We start from the raw sequence: 13,411 nt of genomic DNA, 5'->3' as shown, positions 1-13,411 counted from the left end.
TTTTTCCCTTTAACATTAATCATAAGTATTACAGTTTGGAATTAGACATTTGGGTAATCCACCGTGTATTAAACTTGACATTTCCATCATCAGGATAAGACGAGAGAGGTCGCCTACTCTGTTGGGCTCGTTACACCAGGCTAATCCGGACTGCTGAGCAGTAAAAATCGCAAAATATATTAACAAAGTTGCTAAAGTGGCAACACTGACTCGGAAATTTATGTTGTGATTAATAGTATCAGAACTGTATAGGCCTGCTTTATGTGACTAAAAAAAAATTGAATGGTATTTTACTTGGCCTTGGAATGGTTCCGTCTGTGAGACACTGTACCAACTGAGATACGATGTAGGGTTGCGATAGCAGAGCCTCGTAGTTTTTACGAAACCATATCCTGCTCAGTCCACACTCGATTCCGGTCCGGTGTCACAGACGTTGAACTCCAGGCAACGCCCCCTTCCGCAGCTGCGGGTCACCTCTGAGCTGTTTCTGCAAGGAGTAACGGGAATTCCACGACATGCGACGGCCCTGATTTCTTGTCACCGTGATTGACGCTGGATTTCCTTGTCTTCTGGGCTTATATAACTTTTGTGACACGTCCTTCGTGACGTGGACGACAGCAATGCTGAGAACTTGAGACAAAAGAGTGACGTTCACGATAGCTGACTTCAGCTGAGTATGTGATTCCCACTTTTTGTTTTCGTTTCAATAGCATAAAATTACTTCCACATATTATTGGAACTTTAGTACGTGAAAAATTAACTTATTATACTTATTGCTTACCAGCCGTACCCGTGCGCTCCGCTGCACAAGTTAGAAATAAATATAAAGTAATTACATAATTAAAATAGGACATTTGATCCAGGGAACATTCGTGTTTGATAGAAGGATAAATCGTTTAATATGTTACTTAATTTAAATTGTATTTAAATAATTAAAATGCGATCATTTTGGTCCAGAGATCACTCATTTGGTGCAATGACAATTCTTTTAACGTGTTTCTTAATATTGTTATTACATGCAACCATAGTTTAATGAAGATTGACATCATTTAGATTTATTGTGTATACTTTATATTACTTGCTATATGTTTCCATTGAATTATGGTAATTACTTAATTTTAACCCTTGTTTTCTACGTCTTCAGTAAATGGCGTTTGGCCCATTATGGTTCTGAACCCTTCAAATAACTTAAATAGTGATACAGCATATATAGTGATATGTAATTATATTTCTTTCTTTTGAAAATGAAAGAATTCACAATTTCCTATGTACCATTGCCATGTGTTTTTTCTTTATACTCAAAAATGTTTATATTTTGCACATAGGAGTTATTGCAGAAACAACAACGCTATAATCTGAGGCGGCGGTGAAAATGTATTATATTGTTATTTTAAAATTGTTGTATATCCATAAATAAAATTTGGATTATAAAATAATGGAATGCTAAGCTAACATACTATTACTGCATACTAAATCAATACACTCTCGTTGTTCGTTAATTCTCTGAGATGAAAATAAATGTGTACATAAACATTATTTTAAGAAATACAGGAAACGAATATACTGAATAGCCTATCAAGTTTTCTGTGCATAAGAAGCTATTTTAATCTTACCTGTCCTCAATTCACTCAGAAGTTACTGTAATAACATTATAGCATTATGTCCATCTAGAGAAACTACACTTTCCGATGGTGAAATAAAAATTATACAAATGGTTAATTAGCTTTCGATATTACTTCATACAAACACAGAAACGTTCTCTGTATGCTATGTTTGATAGCTTTCGTTTGTTGTTGTCCAAGGCCCCTTATAGACGAAGTCATTTTTTTATTTAATTGTAGCCCCTTAAGTTGGCGTTATTTTAATTTTAAATTCATTTATCTCATTAAATATCAGTCCTATCAAAATTTTGCATAGAATAAAACTTATTTTTAAAGAAACTTTTGTTATGTAACATTTTTCATGAAAATTAATAATAAGGGAGATATTTCGATTTACTTAATTCAAGCCCCCTTATAACGCCCCTTTTAAATAAAATATTTTGAATGCCATATAGCCTAAATTCTAAGTTACAACGAACTTAATTTATATTTCAATTTTCATATAAATCGGTTCAGCCATTATCACGTGAAAAGATAACAAACATCCAGACAGACAGACAGACATACAAACAAAAATGTCAAAAAAGCGATTTTCGGTTTCAGGGTGGTTAATTATATATGTTAGGACCAATTATTTTTGTAAAATCGAAAATTACCAGAAAAATTTCGGCTACAGATTTATTATTAGTATAGATATGAGTGGCAAAATACATAAAAACAATTGTGTTCAATCAGTAATAGTAGGCCTAACTATCAAAATAATCGGAGGGAAAATGTATGAACGAATAAGTGAATTAGTGTATAGAAAAACAAGAGATGATAAAGGAGGTGACTGGAGGAAATTGAAAGTGTTTGATAATAGGAATTAGTAGTGAAATGTTACTAATATTGGAAGTGTGGACTAAGTGTACAATCAGAGAAATTGAAATGATAGGAAGAGAGAAAGTATTTCAATGAAAGTTGAGTTGAGCATTGACTTACAAAAATAGTGCTTAATATATTTTAGCAATAAATTTAAATTATATCAACATAACTCACATATTTATTTCGTAGGTGACACATGTTGGCTTATAATAGCACATTATGCAACGAGTCTATAATGGTAGGAATTAAGACGCGAGTATGTTTGTTTATGAAACGAGCGCAAGCAAGTTTCATAATTTTCATACGAGCGTCTTAATTACCATTATATGCAAGTTTCATACGACTTTTTATGCTCCACCATATTTCTAACTTGAAATTATTCATAAGTATTCATGTTATGGTTATGTAAGTGAGGAGCGGAACTGACCTGAATTGTGAGATGTGCGCAGACGCGAAAGTATTGATTTTTTCCGAGCCACAAATGTCATTGACCTTGATATAATCTAAAGAATAACATGAACATTAGGCTTGATATAACCTGGAAATTGATTTAGAATTGAAAAACGAGATGACAAATTGAATTTATTTGAATATTATTTACAATTAACGCTAATTATTATAGTAATAGAACATAACCTTCTGCGATAGTATTGGATTTCCAGCCTCCGTGACTTTTCGCTAATTGTCTTTCGATTGCATATCCGGGAATAATCGATACTTGCGGTTTTATAATGGTACAATGGTGATTTCTCATTGGCTGAACAACTGAATTATAATGAATAGGTGTACTTTAATGAGGCGCATTAAAGGGCTACTACCAGGTGTATAATTACTACATTTCGGCATGGTCGAGCATAATAGTACATTATGCAACGAGCCTATAATGAAGGTAATTAAGAAGTGAGTATGGATATTTATGAAACGAGCGCAAGTGTGTTTCATAATTTTTATACGAGCTTCTTAATTACCATTATAGGCGAGTTTCATACGACTTTTTATGCTCGACCATATTTCTAACTTGATATTATTAATTTTAATTGTATCTGACCTTCAGCAATGTTCCGTATGTTGTGAGATGTGCGCAGACGCGAAAGTATTGATTTTTTCCGAGGAACAGATGTCCACATTGACCTTGCTAGGCCATAAGAACCTACTGAGATAACATCGAAATTAAATTAGACATTGAAAAACGAGATAACAAATTGAATTTATTTGATTATTATTTACAATTAACGCTAATTATTATAGTAACAGAACATAACCTTCTGCGACAGTATTGGATTTCCAGCCTCCGTGACTTTTCGCTAATTCTCTTTCGATTGCATATCCGAGAATAATCGATACATGCGGTTTTATAACGGTAGAAAGCTGACCTGTCATTGGCTGAACAGTTGTAACCTGAGTCGTCATTGGCTGAAAGACCTGACCTTTAATGAGTAGGTGTACTTTAATGACATGCATTGAAGGTCTGCTACCAGGTGTATAATTACTACGTTTCGGCATGGTCGAGCATAAAATATTTTTTCGTGATTAACTGTCTTTCCACAAACCTTACATAACAAAACTATTCTATCGGTTGAAAACACATGGGCACCAAATTCACTAACGTAAGCATGGAGTTTACTTTTCAATGGTTTACTGAATTTAGGCATTCTAGCTAATCGATCTTATACCTTCTGTCACCCGACCATAACTGACTGTTCCTCACTCAAATTTCTTTCTCCTACAATCATAAACACGTGTAACACAGAATTGTAACAGTAAGATTTGAAAATATGAAAGCAAACAATTGTAAATGCTACGTGACAACTTCTATGAGAAAGAGCTTAATATTTAAAATTATAAAGCTGATTGTTGGCAGAGTGAAGACATGACAATATTATATTTGTAACTGTGGATTATTTATCATTATTCATATTACACCAATAGTATTAAAGCACGATTATTAGCAGATTAAGCACCGAAATAAATTACTTTAATTTACTATTGTTAGTAAAGTTAGTCATTGTTTCAAATATTTAAATTTCATACACATTATATTACAATGAATTAGAAAATTGCAAATAACAAGAAATATTGCTTTAAAATGAGAAGAAAAGCATTTATTAGTAAGAAACATCTTAAAAAAAAGGCAAAATAGGCAAAATAAAAATTGGCCATATCACTCTGATTTACTTCAAACCACATTTATATCTATGAAAATAATGACTTACTTCCACCCAGTAAAAAAGGCATTTTGCCAAACGTCCAGGCTCTACTCATAACTTTGTGGGATATCACGAAAAACGTTTTTAGGTATAAAATTTCTTACCAACTGTACAAGAGACATTATAACACCAAAGAGGTTGGGTGCATTTAGAATCAAATGGGAGCATGAGACTCTTTGATTCCAAAGCTGGAACTAATATTTTGTCGTAAAGGTAAATGTTACTTATGTCCCGGCCACTACAGGAACTTGATAAAATACCTTCAAATTGTCTTGGATTGAAAGTATTGAGTAGTAGATAATTTATGTGATCACTGGGAGAGCTGTAAGCCCACCCAACCTGCTCTAAATACGTACCTTACTTATATACAAAAATCGTCGTGCGTGAACGAAGAATATCGCCATATTTCTTTAATGTAACAGTGGGTTTCAGTGTTGCCAACATAGTAATATACACACCTAATCAAACCTTATCTAAACTTTCTCATAATATTACACACCTAATATAACCTAACCTAACCTAATACATAATACACACCTAATCAAACCTAACCTAACCTGTCACATAATACTACACACCTGTAGTAACATTCCTCACACTTAGTATCATTTCGTTTTCATGTATTACCGGCTCTGCCAATCGTGTCGGTTTCCAGCTAGTGGAAGTGGATCGTACTAATACTACTAATTTGAAGAAGCAATGGCAAGTTTAGTAATAATTACATTTTACATGTTTCTTGATTTACTAAATATGGTACAGTAAGATTTTAAATGCGTTGTGTTGTGATAAAAGTATTGAAAATTGGTTTATAGCGCCACATTGGCAGTGACAAAAGTGTGCAATATTCGTTCAGTGGCCGGTGGATGCTCTACATTGACCATCGTAAATTCTACTGTGTATAAAAGTTAGTTTGATTCCAGTAGTCACTTTTAACGGAATATTTTTGTGGTTTACAGGGTGTTCTCAAGCTAAATCATGACAGTTGTATGTAAAGTTATAATTGAAGAATATATGGACACTGGAAGCTCATTTTCGTTATCAGGTGGACAAGAAACGTTTTGAAAATGAACTCCTCAATTATTCATATAGATTCAATATATAGATAGGTATTTCCATTTTAAAATATCACAACTTTTTGTGATGACTTTTTAAGAAAGTTGAATTCTAAAGCCATCGTAAGGGACAGAAACTGGACTCGTTTCGATCTTATCTGTATCATAGTACGAAGGCTTGAGGGCTCCTGTCGTTGAAATCGTACACGAGTACATCATTAGTTCGGAACAATTAGTGCTGGCTAACAACGAGTCTGGTTCGGGTGTGAGCTTTCTGCTAATTCGGACACGTGGTCCACTTTGTTCCAGCTGCGCCTGCGCAATTAGTTGCGGTAGGAGAATTGCACAAACTTACCCATCGCTTACTGGAGATCATGGTTACATAACTCCTGGCGTTAGTAGCAAACATGGGGGCTCATTCTGATAATTTAAGCATGCGAATAATACTTAATTTTATTATTTATTTGTCTATAACAAGACAAAGCCCCAATTACAGTAGACAGTACAAAATTATAATTACTTCTGCCATAATGATAAATAAATATGAAAAAAAGAGAAATGCAGAGTTAAATAGAAGATACCCTGATCCGTTTTTGAAAGACAAAATAAAATGTTATAACATTTATAGTATGGGGGTGTTGTAGAATTCATTTCAGTTCCATTGTGATACTGAAGCACGGGAGTTTTGTATCATCATTGTTACTGCATAAGAAACAAAGAATCTACTCAGCAACGACCGAATAAACAAAATTCTTTTTGAATAGATGGGTATTTTCTGACGAAGCAACCTTCTATATCAGTGGGCGAGTGAATATCCATAATGCATCTCCATGGGGACGTTAAAATCCGCATTTCTCAAATGAACTGGAACTAGCTAGTTCTAAAGTTAATGTTTGGTGCGCGGTAAGTCGCTATAATCTATATGGACCGTTTATCTTCGCAGAGGAAACACTTCGATCAAGACCACACCTGGACATTTTAAAAAACTTTTTCGAACCACAATTGCAACAGAAAAACAATATGAGTATCGTGTTCCAACAGATTGGTACACCACCTCATTGAACAACAGACGTCCGTGATTGTCTGGATGACACATTTGGTAACAATTGGTTTGGTCGAGGAGGGTCAATTATGTGGCCTCCAAGTTCCCCAGACCTGACACCACCCGATTTCTTTCTCTGGGGTTTCATGAAGAATGATATATATGCACAACTATCCAGGGATATTTATACTCTTAGAGCAAAGATAAAAAGTTACCTCTGAGATGTTAGACCACACATGGGAGGAATTAACCTCAAGATATGAACTGTGTCGTGTTCGCAATGCTGGACACGTTGAGGACAAAACTCCCATTCTTCTAGAATGCATGTACAAATTATTTAACAATGAATAACAACAGTTCTTATTTTATCACGTTTTTATTTAATGTATTCCCAAACGGATCATTCTATATATACTGTAAATAGAAATGGAAAAGAGATAAATACAATATACAGATATAAATGCAAATGGAAAAACGAGAAAAGAGAGATAAATACAAATATACAGTATTTATAAAAGATAGTGCGTTAATTGGAAGACCTGAGAGAAAAATACTTTAGGGGAGGCCGAGACGTAGGTGGAAGGATAATATTAAAATGGATTTAGAGAGTTATAATATGACGCTAGGAACTAGATTAATCTTGCTCAGGATAGGGACCGATTGCGGGCTTATGCCAGGGCGGCAATGAAGCTCCGGGATCATGAAAAGCCATTTGTAAGTATAATGTTTATAGACAATCACAAATATTTGGAATTCAGAGGATGAGTTACGCAAGGTTACTGCGGAATATTATTTCGAAATTAAAAAACAAAAGTTATGGCACTTTTAGGAAAGTATCCCATGAGATCAAAGATAATGAACAACACAATTTTAGAACAAGTCAGCCATTTTAATTTTTTTGAGCTGCAACGTAACTCATGATGAAAAAGAAAATTACAAAATAAATTTAATAAATGTCAATCGTACTGTATAACTTTTGTGGTAGAATAAAAAGTTCTCTGACAAGAAAGACTAGAAAGTATCCGGTACACAACTACAGCTATTGCAGTGCCTATGCTGATGTACGGATCTGAATACTAAATATTGAATAGATCAGGTACAAGGAAAATTGAACTATTCTCAGAACATGGGAGAAGTGACAGTAGGAGGAAGAAGAATAAAGTGGATAAGATTTATTGATGATATGGCGTTGTTAGCAAAAGAGGAAATGATACTAAGGGATATTTTACTGTAGCTAAATGACAGCTGTGAGAAGTATGGGATGAAGATAAATGCAAATAAGACGAAGAGCATGGTCATAGGAAGAAAAATACGGAAGATAAACTTGAGAATTCTAAATGAGGTAGCTTCAAATACTTGCGGTGTACTATAAACAGTAACATGAGCTGCTGCCAGGAAGTCAAAACAGGATAAGCTTTTAATAGAAAAAGGAGGCAAAATAACTAAGGAAGAGATTAGTGAAGTGCTTTGTATGGAGTGCGGCATTGTATGGGGCAGAAACATGGGCATTACGACGACGTGAAGAGAAGCGAATAGAAGCATTTGAAATGTGGATATGGAGAAGAATGAAATATGTGAAGTGAAAGGCAGAATGAGAAATGAAGCTGTGTTGGAAAGAGTGGGTGAAGAAAGAATGATGCTGAAACTTATCAGAAAGAGGAAAAGAAATTTGTTGGGTCATTGGCTGAGAATAAATTGTCTAATGAAGGATGCACTGGAAGAAATGGTGAACGGGAGAAGAGTTCGGGGTAGAAGAAGATATCAGATGATAGACGACATTAAGATATATGGATCATATGAGAAAATAAAGAGGAAGGTAGAAAATAGGAAAGATTGGTGAAAGCTGGGTTTGCATTGAAAGATCTGCCCTTGGGCTGTAGGCCTGCACTAAGTGAATGAATGAAAGAAAAACTGAGATAGCCAAAATTGGATTTTTAAGATCTATCCCAGTCTATCTATTTGTCTCGTGACGAGAATATTGTACGAAATGGAAATATAAAAATTGGAAATTTATCCTTTGAAGAGGTGCAAAAATTTAAATACCTGGAAGCAACAGTAACAAATATAAATGATACTCGGGAAAAAATTAAATGCAGAATAAATATGGGAAATGCCTGTTATTATTCGGTTGAGAAGCTTTTATCATCCAGTCTGCTGTCAAAAAATCTGAAAGTTAGAATATATAAAACAGTTATATTACCGGTTGTTCTTTACGGTTGTGAAACCTGGACTCTCACTTTGAGAGAGGAATATAGATTAAGGGTGTCTGAGAATAAGGTTCTTAGGAAAATATTTGGTGCTAAGAGGGATGAAGTTTCAGGAGAATGGAGAAAGTTACATAACACAGAACTGCACTCATTGTATTATTCACCTGACATAATTAGGAACATTAAATCCAGACGTTTGAAATGGGCAGGGCATGTAGCACGTATGGACGAATCCAGAAATGCATATAGAGTGTTAGTTGGGAGGCCGGAGGGAAAAAGATCTTTAGGAAGACCGAGACGTAGATGGGAAGATAATATTAAAATGGATTTGATGGAGGTGGTATATGATGATAGAGACTGAATTAATCTTGCACAGGATAGGGACCGATGGCGGGCTTATGTGAGGGCAGCAATGAACCTCCGGGTTCCTTTAAGCGAGTAAGTAGGTAAGTATCCCAGTCTATATTCGACGAATTAAAAATTAATTGGGAATATTTAATTTAAAGGAAGAATAAAATTGCTGGAGTCATATTTTAAGAATGGATGGATCGTAGCTGTCTGACGAAACAAGCTGTTGCTTACAAGCTCACTGAACGACGAAATGTCGGACGCCTGAAAAGGAGATGGGAATACGATAAACTTGTATCATCGGGACTGATCTTTGGTCCACCGTGTCGTTAATGATGGTGATGGACGTTGCTAATTAAATAATAATGTAATGATAAATCACATAATGAAAATTATCAGGGAATGTGACAGAGGTCTTCGTTTTCAATCATAGTTTTCAACTTTTATTGGAGCATATCATAATAAAATGGTAAGATAGATCTACTGTTTTGTGTAAATATTTAACGATCTGTTTGCAGACAACCATGTTTTACAATAGCATCAGACGTTTCACTCCAAAAATTGTTACATCGTTTATCCAGAACAGCATTAACGTAAAACACGGCTATCTCTCCAATTAAAACAAAGGTTTTATCTCTCAGATGAAACGAACACGAAAGGACAAAGATTTTAATAAATAAAAACTCAGTTGAACAAGTCCGGCATTTTAATTATCTGGGTTGTCAAGTTGAGAAAATATAAACCTGGAGCCGGAAAAAAAAAATAAAAAAATATTTATGAGGGAAAAATTAAAAAAATTGTGCTGCTCAACAAACGTAGAACAGAGGGAATTTTGAAATTAAAAAAGCGTTGACTGTGCCATCTGTTGTGTACAGTAATGAATGCTGAACTTAGCTAAACAACAGTATCAACAAATTTTGTAATGAAAGAAAATATTTTTAAAGCCCACTTCCTGGATATAGAATAGAGAGAGAAAAATTAATATAGCCTAGACACTGTATGTACAGATAGCCTACGGAAATAAAATTTGTAGCTCCCTTATTGTATGTTTCGCTTACGACACACTGCGCATATGCTGTAAACAAGAGTCCCTGTGTACAGGGTGTTTCCGAGATGGTGTTACAAACTTTCAGGGGTAATGGCGAAGGGCACATGTATCAATTTGAGATAAGGAACCGTGGTCCGGAAATGACCGAGTTGAAAATGACAAACAAAAATAGTTGTATGGAAATGACATAATTTTATTCCTCTGTACACCTTATTTATGTGTATCTATCTGTACAGTCCACACCTGTGGAGTAACAGTTAGCACGTCTAGCCGCGAAACCAGGTGGCCCGGGTTCGATTCCCGGTCGGGACAAGTTACCTGGTTGAGGTTTTTTCCGGGGTTTTCCCTCGACTCAATATGAGCAAATGCTGGGTAACTTTCGGTGCTGGACCCCGGACTCATTTCACCGGCATTATCACCTTCATCTCATTCAGACGCTAAATAACCTAAGCTGTTGATAAAGCGTCGTAAAATAACCTACTAAAATAAAAAAATCTATCTGTACATCTAACACACACTGTATTCATCTGACGTTGTTTACGTTCTCTACTTACAGTATTCCATTCAGTGCGCTGTCTGAGGGATGGGGACAGGAAACTACACTAAAGCAATGCAGATAGCGTAATGTGTAACGGACATGGTCGGTCCTGATATGCACGTCTATAGACAGCAGTGTATGTGTACAAGTTGCAGTGTCCAGTCCATCAGTCCTAGTGAAATGGAGGAGTACACGAGAGCGGAATAAGCAGACCTGATGAGCCAATGGGAACAGTAGACAAGCTCACAGATTGTATCGGGCCGAGTACCCACGTAGGAGATATCCGGCCCATACCATCTTTCCGCAACTGTTCCAAAGATTAAGGGAAGGAGAGCAAGTGGTGCGAAATTACGATTTTATTTCCACACAACTATTTTTGCTTATAACTTTCGATTCAGTCACTTCCGGTCCATGGTTCCTGATCTCAAATTGATACATGTGCCCTTCGCCATCATCCCTGAAAGTTTGTAACACCACCTCGGAAACACCCTGTATATGCTACTTGTGGACAGTCGTGTGGAAGTGTTGGCTATATACACGTAAACTCCCATCAAGACTTGCTCGAAATTTTAATTCCGTATCTTTACATACACTATTGTTGTTTAGTCAACTGTCTGAAGACATGTCTGAACCTCACAAGTGATACCAAAAGAGCACCACTTATGAGGCAACTAGGTCAAGAGATATTGGAGTAGGGTGGCCAGTTCCATTCCCCCTCCGTTACATACATGGCCGTCTACCTACATATTACGTTCAACGCGTTTCGAAGTACAATCCAACAACTTAAGTTTGTAACCGATAATAATATTCATTTTGTTAGATAATCGAATGATGTTACGATACAAGTCTGCTGGTGCACTCATTGCATCCTAGTTGGCTATGTGTTGCCAAGGAGTGCATGATCCGACGAGTGCATGCGTTTGTGGAAGCAAGAGAAGAACATTTTGAACATTTATTTATTTATTTTGCTAATAATTGTAACATAAAATATAATATAAATAGAAAAACTTTAGCTCGCCTCTGAAAGAGTAGAACTCGTGCTCAGGGGCGGATTCCTGAATTGAAATTAAGAAGTATATAATACAATTTGTCTTATGTCTACTACGCAATAAGAATATATAAATTCAAATTTACAATTTTTCAATTTTTATAAAATCCATATATAACTTTTTTAATTTAATACTAGAACTATTAGAATTGACAAGATTAGGATATTTAAATATAAATTTGTTATATAACTTATACTTGTGCATAAATTACTACTATGATTAAATACTGTAGCAGAGTTGCATTTTGGTTGAAACAATCTTAAAGAATTCATACCTTTCGTTTCATAACTTTGAGAATACAAACACAAGAATAGGCTTGTATAAAACCTTAGCACAGCCAGTATTAAGCTATGGTAGTGAAGCGTGGACTATGAAGAGTAAAGATGTCAGTAGAGTAACAGCAAGTGAGATGAAGTTCTTGAGAGCAACAGCTGGATATACTCGCTGGGATCATAAAACAATGAGGACATAATGCAAGAACTTCAAATGGAACCCATTATGCAGTTCATCAGCAAATATCAACTTCAGTGGAAGGGTCATCTCTAATGAATGGATCGATGCAGAATTCCAAAAGCACTGTTTCATTACCATCCGCATGGAAAAATAATTATTTAAAATTATTTCGATTTTTATGTCGTCGTCGTCTTCCTAACAAGTATTAGGCCGAGTGGCCTGTTACGGTCTCAAAATAGAATTTTCAGTCCATCTCTTCTTCGGACGACCTAGAGATCTTTTTCTATGCGGATGGTAATGAAACAGTGCCTTTGGAATTCTGAATCGATTCATTCGATCGAGATGACCCTTCCACTGAAGTTGATATTTGCTGATGAACTGCATAATGGGTTCTATTTGATGGTCTTGCATTATGTCCTCATTTTTTTATGATCCCAGCGAGTATATCCAGCTGTTGCTCTCAAGAACCTCATTTCACTTGCTGTTATTCTACTAACATCTTTATTCTTCACAGTCCATTCTTCATTACCATAGCTTAATACTGGCTGTGCTAAGGTTGTATATAAGCCTACTGGGTGTTCAGTTCAAAATGTGTCATGGCTCGCTGTATGCCGTCATGTGGCTAGCTGATGAGCCTAGAGAATTCAATCTTCCTACACTTCCGCAGAGGTGTATAACCTAAGAGGCAGAGAAGTTGCCTAGCAAGTACGGCGTTCATTCTGAAGAGTACGTACCGATACGTACGGTAACGCCTGTGGTGGCAGGAATGTGAACTGTTTGGAAATACGCGCTGTCGGGATATGGGGAGAGGGTTAAGACGATTACATACGTATTTGTTGACATTAACTTCGACGGTCAACATGGACACGGAGCATTTGATTTGTGTTGTGGAATGTTACCGTACGCGACCGATGATAACAAATACCCTGCGTACGACTTGCCGGCGCAAAACACAGTTCGAAAGAGGTTATGGTAGCACACAGACCGTACAGACCGCCCATC

The sequence above is a fragment of the Periplaneta americana genome, chromosome 4 (genome assembly GCF_040183065.1).
Source record: "Periplaneta americana isolate PAMFEO1 chromosome 4, P.americana_PAMFEO1_priV1, whole genome shotgun sequence".
Lineage (NCBI taxonomy): Eukaryota > Metazoa > Arthropoda > Insecta > Blattodea > Blattidae > Periplaneta > Periplaneta americana.
Note: the sequence above shows the minus strand (reverse complement) of the source record.